Genomic DNA, 7350 nt, shown 5'->3' on the forward strand with positions numbered 1-7350 from the left:
GGGAAGATCCCCTGGAGAAGGGAAAGGCTACCCATTCCAGTATTCCGGCCTGGAGAATTCCATGGACTGTGTAGTCCATGGGGTCACAAAAGTCAGACACAACTCAGGTACTTTCACTCTCAATCCTCACCACAGGTGGCGCTAGTAGTAAAGAGCCGGACGGCCAATGCAGGAGACCCAGGTTTGATCCCTGGGTTGGGAAGATCCCCTGGAGGAGTAAATGACAACCCACTTCAGTATTCTTGCCTGGAGAATCCCCATGGACAGACGAACCTGGTGGGCTGCAGTCCACAGGGTTGCACAGAACCGGCCGCGACTGAAGCAACTTAGCACTCTGCCACGCACGCAATCCTCGCAGCAGCCTTACGACGCAGAGTATAGTCTACAGATGCTACTGTTCTCTGTCAGATACAGGACAGAGGCGGACGGAGGCCAAGCAGCTTCCCTGAAGCTGTGTGGCCGGTGGAGGCCAGGCCAGGATTGAACACAGGCAGCAAGCTCCAGAGAACAGGTTTCTAAGACAGCAGGGCTGCTGGGCACAGGAGGAACAGCTGGTCAAGAGATTCCACCTGACAGGTTTCCTGTGTCACTTGGTTAATCTTTGTAGGGGATTTAACAGTGGCCCCTAAGAGACATGTTCATTGGCCCAGCCCCTGGAACCTAGGAATGTGGCCTAATTTGGCAAAAAAAAAAAAAAAAAAAAATAAGGCCTCTTCATGTGTAATTAAGGATTTGGAGGTGAGGAGACCCTTCTGTTGTTGTTCAGTCGCTCAGTTGTGTCCAACTCTTTGCAACCCCATGGACTGCAGCACACCAGGCTTCCCTGTCCATCACCAACTCCCAGAGTTTACTCAAACTCATGTCCATCGCTTAAGTGATGTCATCCAACCATCTCATCCTCTGTCATCCCCTTCTCCTCCTGCCTTCAATCTTTCCCAGCATCAGGGTCTTTTCCAGTGAGTTGACTCTTTACATCAGGTGGCCAAAGTATTGGAGCTTCAGCTTCAGTATCCATCCTCCCAATGAGTTTTCACACCTGTGAGAAAATAAATTACCATTGTATTGAGCCATCAAATTTGTGGCAACTTGTTGCAGAGGCAGTAAGGAGCTAATATACTCATCAAATCACAGAGGACGTTCTGGAGTCTGTCCTGAGTTCACTCCCTGCTAACCCTGAGACATAGACATTCCTGTTCCCATTACCACACCTGGAATCCTAGCAAGTAGCATCTCCGGGAAGTATTTGAAAATTCCATGAGCCACAGGAACTTCACCCTGAAACATTCAACTCGGAATGTCTTTCTCGGACTTTGGGGCACCTAATGTGGCATCCACAGCAGTCAGATTTATGAACTCAGGTGAGGTGGGGTTTTGCACTGACTTGCCTGTTAGCAAGAAGAGCAAGGCTATATGACCCAGCATGGAATTTTCTTGGGTTCAAATGCTTACTAAATATTTTTTGTATTATACAACTTTTTTTTTTAATCTGATCCTTTAATTTTATTTATTTACTTTTGGCTCTGCTGGGTCTTTGTCGCTGATACGGGCTTTCTCTAATTTCGGCTAGTGGGGTGGCTACTCCTTGTTGGGGTGCATGGGCCTCCCATCGCAGCAGCTTCTCTCGCTGCGGAGCACCAGCTCTAGGCGGGGGCTCAGTAGTTGTGGCCCCTGGGCTTAGTTGCTCCATGGCATGTGGCATCGTGCCAGAGCAGGGATCAAACCCCTGTTCCCCACATTGGCAGGCAGATTCTTAACCACTGGATCACCAGGGAAGTCCTGTATTATAGGACTTTTACTTCAGTACTTAAACCCATTCTCACCATTACAAATAATTCTCTGCCACACAGTGGGAGACGACTCATCCAGCCTCCGCCCGATAATTGTCCTCCACGGCCTGCCTCCCACGCCTGGGACTTGAAATGTACCCAAGGTGCCAAGGCCGGTCTCCGCAGCCCCTCCCCACCTGTGACAGCACAGCCCCCTAACACCCTTCACGTGGGCCCACGTAGTTATCCTGGGAGTTACGAGTTGGATATTCATTCATTTCAATACCATGCCTTTTCCAACCCTTGGATAAAGGTCTAATGACTAGTTAGACGTGTAAAATTGCTAAGAAACTGTCACACCGAGAGTGTCATGGGTCTATTCATGGGGTCTGCTCTGCTGAATTATGTATGTGTACCCACAGCCAGAATATCACCATCCCAAGAGCTGTGTTTTCTTAGCTTTCACTCTTTCATGTTAATCTCCAGTCTGTCGATCTGAGGATAACATATTTCACAAACATAATCACAGAAGAAATTATCCAGCTCTGGTTCTGATTAAAAGCGTAAATAACTTTTTTGCATAATCATAACAGTAAATTTAAAAAAACGTCCAGCCTCTAAATTGTCAAAGACTTTTGTACTTAACACATAAACCACTAAGATAAATAATCTTTCTAAGGTATATATTTTATCCCAACTATATATTTTATTATACTTTGCATGCTCAGTCACTTTAGCCGTGTGAGATCCCATGGACCTTAACCCGCCTGGCTCTTCTGTCCCGGGAATTCTCCAGGCAAGAACACTGGAATGGGGTGCCATTTCCTCCTCCAAAGGTTCTTCCTGACCCAGGGATGGAACCTGCATCTCCTGTGTTTCCTGCACTGCAGGCAGATTCTTTACTGCTGAGCCATTCATCCTTCTACAATAATTGCTAGAGTTTAAATTCCATATTTTCCAAATAGCATATGAGTTCTCATTCCTTGAGAGGGTGAACTAACACGTCTCAAAACTTAGTACTATTTATAGAAGTTAAATTGGGGACAGGGATTTTTTTATGCTAACAAGTATTAAGAAACCACTCCATTTCAAGCACTTTTACATAGGCTACTGTAATTAACTTTAGAATTTCATTTTTCTTTTATTACTTCTTGGTGCAGCTCCTTGGTCTCCCTCATTTTCTCTTTTCTCTGTTGTAGGCTATTTCTTTATGGGAGCCCTTTGGGTAGAAACAGTGGTTTTTCCACAGATTTTCCAGAACTCTCTGGGGTGTGCTGAGGTTGTAAGACTCACAGCTGATTAATTCCCGCTACAGTTACCCTAGTGAACACCCTACCCCCGGTCACCTTCCTCTGACAGGAGTCAGCTATTGCTCTGAAAAGGCCCCTCAGGTCATGTCCTGGAGGATATGGGGACACTCGGCACATGTGAGTGTGTGTGAGTGAGTGTGCCTGTAAGGTGTGCAGCTGTGTAGGCTGGGGGGTGTTCAGAGGAGAGAGACAGCCATAAACACCTGGTGAGAGATGATGTTTTAACTTCAAAGTTTTATCTTCACTCAACAACCAATTGATAAGCCCCTTGGACATCTGGAAATCGAAGCGAGGTATTCATGGTCTCTTCCAAGCCGAGGGCAGCCTGCATCCTTTGGGGGAGAGGGCAGGAAAAGCAGGGAATCTCCTGGGGTGGGGGAGGGTAGGAACAGCAAGGGTATGAAACCGGGAACCCAGAACTTAGACCAGAACAGGATCTCCAGTATACAGAGCAGAAGTTTCCATAGCTGCTTCCTGCCCAGTCCGAGGCAACCTAGTGAAAGTCCCTTTGTGGTTGGTTGGTTTGTTGTTTGTTCTTTAATATATTGCATACCTTTTCCAACTTCTATGCACTACATGAATAAAAAACTCAAAACATACAGGAGGACTTACAAAGAGCAGCTGTCCTGGGCCCCTTGCTTCCCAAATGCCCTCTCTTGCCTGCTGTTTCCTCTTCCAGTGGTTCCGAGCATATCTCTACAAAATGTGCTTGTTAAAAAAGCCTGATGCTGGGAAAGATTGAAGGCAGGAGAAGGGGACGACAGAGGACGAGATGGTTGGGAGCTATCACTGCCTCAACAGACATGAGTTTGAGCAAACTGCAGGAGATGGCGAAAGAAAAGGAAGCTCTGTGTGCTGCAGTCCATGGGTTGCAAAGAGTCAAACATGACTGAGTGACTGAATAACAACAGTTAGCATTACTCAACCTGTCAATTACATATTGACATCATCCTTTGACAGCTGAAGTCTTTACTGTGCCCCAGCCCTGGTCCCAAAAAGTACATCTCTATTTTTTAATTTTCCTATTGATTCCTTAGTAATTTTAGTAATGCCCTCTCATCTCTTAACTCCATCAGTATAAACCACACATCCCTCAAATGTATAAGCAACTTAGACCCCTAGCAATGATCTGAATGAGCTCTTCAGGGCTTTATCTGTAGGGCTGGTTCCACACATTACAAAGCAGCCAACAGTGATACCTTCCTGAGACTATGCCATTTTTTGAGAACCAAATGGTGTGTTTTGAATCCATTCCTTTTATTGTACTGTTCATTGTTTTTCTCATGTCTTTTAAGGATTGGCCTTGTTCACATCTTCCCCACCACTACCTTCTCCAGTATCTGTTCTATCCAGTCAAACCCTCCTTCTGCTGGAATGACCTGCAGGAGTTCCCCATCCTCACCCTCCTAGCCTGGATCCACTTTCCAGGCCACATCACTGACATCTGGAAGCTTCTCTCCTACTGAGTGTGGCTCACTGTCTCCTGGACCCCACATCTTCCTCTTGTTTGCCTTTCTCAAGTATAAACTTAAGTGAAAGTGAAAGTTGCACAGTCGTGTCCAACTCTTTGCAACCCCATGGACTGTAGCCCGCCAGGCTCCTCTGTCCATGCAATTCTTCAGGCAAGAATACTGGAGTGGGTAGCTGTTCCTTTCTCAGGGGATCTTCCCAACCCAGGGATCAAAACCAGGTCTCCCACATTGCAGGAGGATTATTTACTATCTGAGCCACCAGGGAAGCCCAGGAAAACTGGAGTGGGTAGCCTATCCCTGCTCCAAGGGATCTTCCTGACCCAGGGATTGAACCGGGATCTCCTGCATTGCAGGTGGATTCTTCACCAGCTGAGCTACCAGGGAAGTAATTTTAAAAAATATATATTCTTTAATTATGGGAGTATGATAGCTCATTCACAGGAGACCTGGAAAATATAAAACAAATTTTAAGTAACCTTTGATGACAGAACACTGGTAGATACAATTTCTGAATCTTCACACATCTGAAATGTGTTCATCCTGCCTTCATAGTTTATACTTTGATAGTTTGGCTGGGTAGAGAAATCTTAGTTCCAAGTCATTTTCCTTTAGAACCTGAAAGACCAGTCCATTATCTTTTAGCATCCAGTGTAGGTAACAAGAGATCTTATTTCAAACCAACGTTTATTTACACAAAGAGCCTTTCTGCACCCTTGGTTTTCTGAAATCCCCCCAGGAATGTGTCAGGGCTGGGGGGTCTCAGTCATGGCACTAATAACTCAGTGGTCAGGGCTGGGGGGTCTCAGTCATGGCACTGATAACTCCGTGGATTGTTTTAATCTGAACACGTTAGTCCCTTAATTCTGGAAAGTCCTCAATCTCTGTTATATGTTATTCCTTCCCTCTGCTTTCTTTAATTTACTCCTATTAATCACATATCAGGCCTCATACATTTTTCCTTCAGGCCTTTTGTTTTTTTTCCCATACTCTACCCTATTGCTTCCCAGGTGTCCCTAGTGATAAAGAACCTACCTGCCAACGCAGGAGACATAAGACACACAGCAGATGTGGATTTGGTCCCTGGGTCAGGAGGATCCCCTGGAGAAGAAACCCACTCCAGTATTCTTGCCTGGAGAATCCCATGGACCGAGGAGCTGGTGGGCTACAGTCCATAGTGTCTCAAAGAGTCAGACACGACTGGAGTTTATGCGTATATATGCAGTCTCTTTTGCTGTTATTCTGCTGTCTGGAAGATTTTCTCTATTTCATTTTCCAACTTTTCAAATTTTTTATCCCAGCAATTATCTTTTATTTCAAAAAAGCATTCTCTTATTCTCCGATTGTTCCCTTTCTTATTTAGTAGACATGTTATGTCTTGAATCTCTGAGAACACTGAATAGTGTGGGGGCCTTTTCACACCCAGTAAAGGGCTCTCTTGTTCCCTTGTTAGTTCCATTTGCTTTGCTCTGTTTCTTCTCCTTTTCCTTTCTTTTCTTGCAATGCTAACAGGGCTTCGCAGTCACTGCGAGCACGTTTCTCCTCAGTTGGTCCCTGCTTACCCATTGCTGATGAAGTGCAAAGCAAGAGCTCAGCTGCTTGTGGGCTGCGTGTGTGTGGGTGGAGCGCTTTCACTCGGCCCAGCTGGGGATGGTGGGGACAACCAGCATGTTTCAGGGCCCTAAATGCAACACAGGGAGGACGCTGCTTGGAAAACCAGTTCCCACAGCTAGCTGCCTGAATTCTCCCAAGACATTTCACTGAATGTCTTCAGAAAAGAATTCTACTTTCAGGGAAGGGAGGTGGATGAAGCAATAGGGATTGTTTGTGCTGGCTGTTGTCATTGTTGCTATTTTAGGTAGGCTTAGTCACTAAGTCAGGTCTGACTCTTTCGACCCTATGGACTGTGCCCACATAAATCACAGTTGTGACTGTGACCATATGCTGAGTCCTCTGAGTCCTCCTGTGTGTGTGCTCAGTGACTCAGTCGTGTCTGACTCTCTGCAACCCCATGTACTGAAGCCCACCAGGCTCCTCTGTCCACAGGATTTCCCAGGCAAGTACACTGGAATGGGTTGCCATTTCCTTCTCCAGAGGATCTTCCTGACCCACGGGTCAAACCCAGGTCTCCTGCATTGCAGGTAGACTCTTTACCAACTGAGACCATGTTTTTGCTAGGAAATAAATTCTCAGGCATGGAATGGTCTTCCTGAGAGATGGAGGAGTGTTTGATCCTTAGAAAAAACACAGCATCTCCTGCAACCATGTCAAAATCCTCTAAGTATAAAGAACAGGGGAATCAAATCAGATATTTATGTGACACCAAAATTGGTGGAACCAAACCCCAACTGAAAATTGGTCTGGTTTTCTTGGGTCAAGATGAAGAGGCAATTTCTAAGACATCCCCAATGAAAACAAAAATCAAAGTATGATGATTTGCAGCCAAATGAAACAGAACTCTTTCATCATGTCAAAATGAGGATGTGGTCTATTCTCAAATGTATATTTCTGCTATTCACAGATTTCCCTTGCTTCTTTATAGGCATACTCCTCAAATGATGTATGAAACCAGATAGCCTTGCTTGCGAGCATGAATCTTAAAACTGAGAATGTTGTAGTGGTCACCTAGTTTCGGTTCTAAATTTAGAGACAAAGAAACTAAATCCCATGGGAGGTGATAGAAGAAGGGTCACGGTGGGGGTGGGGGTGCTTCCCTGGTGGCTCAATGATAAGGAATCCACCTGCCAATGCAGGAGACACAGGTCTGATCCCTGGGTCGGGACGATGCCACATGCCACATGGGAC

The sequence above is a fragment of the Bos grunniens genome, chromosome 20, assembly GCF_055505025.1.
Source record: "Bos grunniens cultivar Pamir isolate PY7600 chromosome 20, Bosgru_T2T1.0, whole genome shotgun sequence".
Classification (NCBI taxonomy): domain Eukaryota; kingdom Metazoa; phylum Chordata; class Mammalia; order Artiodactyla; family Bovidae; genus Bos; species Bos grunniens.